This window comes from Corvus brachyrhynchos, unplaced genomic scaffold (genome assembly GCF_000691975.1).
Source record: "Corvus brachyrhynchos isolate BGI_N302 unplaced genomic scaffold, ASM69197v1 scaffold479, whole genome shotgun sequence".
Lineage (NCBI taxonomy): Eukaryota > Metazoa > Chordata > Aves > Passeriformes > Corvidae > Corvus > Corvus brachyrhynchos.
Window position 1 is genome coordinate 869,811 of NW_008240089.1, and position 1,276 is coordinate 871,086.

General features: G+C 50.8%; 1 protein-coding gene across 4 annotated transcripts in view; it reads left to right on the forward strand.

Moving 5' to 3' along the window:
• The first annotated feature begins 56 nt into the window (after positions 1 to 56).
• The window catches only part of GOSR2 (golgi SNAP receptor complex member 2), a 14,254-nt gene continuing 13,034 nt past the window's right edge, over positions 57 to 1,276 (forward strand). For 2 of the 4 annotated variants that reach the window (XM_008641657.2, XM_017744761.1), the window contains exon 1: positions 57 to 86. The gene's annotated coding sequence lies outside the window, so the exon portion shown is untranslated. Of the gene's footprint in view, positions 136 to 1,276 lie in introns of all 4 variants that reach the window. The other 2 variants (XM_008641658.2, XM_017744760.1) reach the window with 1 other exon arrangement.

The following is a 1,276-nucleotide window of genomic DNA, read 5'->3' on the forward strand; positions in this document are numbered from 1 at the left end:
TCGGGGGCTGCGAGGTGCTCTACCAACCGACCAACAAGTGCGTGAGGGCTCGGGGGGTGCGAGGGGCTGTACCAGCAAACCAACAAGTGCGTGAGGGCTCGGGGGGTGCGAGGGGCTGTACCAGCAAACCAACAAGTGCGTGAGGGCTCGGGGGGTGTGAGGGGCTGTACCCTCAAACCAGCTGATGTGTGAGGGATCTGGGTGTGAGGGGCTGTACCCTCAATCCAGCTGGTGTGTGAGGGATCTGGGTGTGAGGGGCTGTACCCGCACGCCGAGTGTGAGGCCGGGGCCGGGTGTGCGGGAGCCCAGGGCCGACACCCCACAGATCTCAGCGCTCTTTAAAAGCGTTTCCCCCATAAAACCCCATCCCGGAGCGGGGCCGCGGCGGGAGCAGAGCCCCGGGCCGCGTGTGCCACGTCAGCCCCGAGGGCTTGGCGATGATTCCCGTTTGTTGATGTAGATTTATTTAAAGCGTGCCCGTTTATAAGGATTTCTGCGGCAGCAGAGTGTGAGGGGTCCGGCTGCCGCAGTTTAAACCACCTCTGGAGGCGTGTGGCTCCTTAGGGATTAGTCCCACATTTGACAGGTAGTGCTGGTCTGGGGAGAGAGGAGAGGAGTGGTGTGGGAATTGCAAAATAAGGCAAAAAACCTCGCGGTTCTGTTATTACAACATATGGAGTAACTCACGGGAAAGGGGCCAAAGGACATGGTTAATCTAATAGTCTGAACTTCCATGGTAATTTGCTTCTTTGTGGAGCTGTGTTCAGGGAGGTGGGGTGGTAAGAGACTTGAGTTAGATCTTGTATTGAATCATCATTTCTCTATCATTGAATAGTGATGCAGAGTGACCCTGTAGGGAAGAGCAGGACATCCTGCTGGAGGCAGCTGTTACAGATATGGAGAATGATCTTGTCCTGTTCCCGTTTCTGTAGTGCCTTATGATCATCAAATGGTTCAGGTTGAAATGGGCCTTAAAGCCCATCCAGTTCCAGAAGAATTTAACAACCATCAGTATTTTGTTTTGTTTTTCTTTGCCACTGCTTGTCCAGCAACAGTACTTTTTTATAATTAAAAGCTTTTAATTTCACTTGATGCCTGTGAATTCACATGTTGTTGAGAGTCAAAATCATTCCTTATTCATCTTTTCCTCTTGGATGTCTCCCCACTGTCATCTCCAGACCAGGCTGAACAGCTGTTTCTTGTAGAAGAGTTGTTCTGTGCTTTTCATAATCTTCATGTTGATTTCTGTTTTTAAATAAAGTTACTTTGTAGGTGC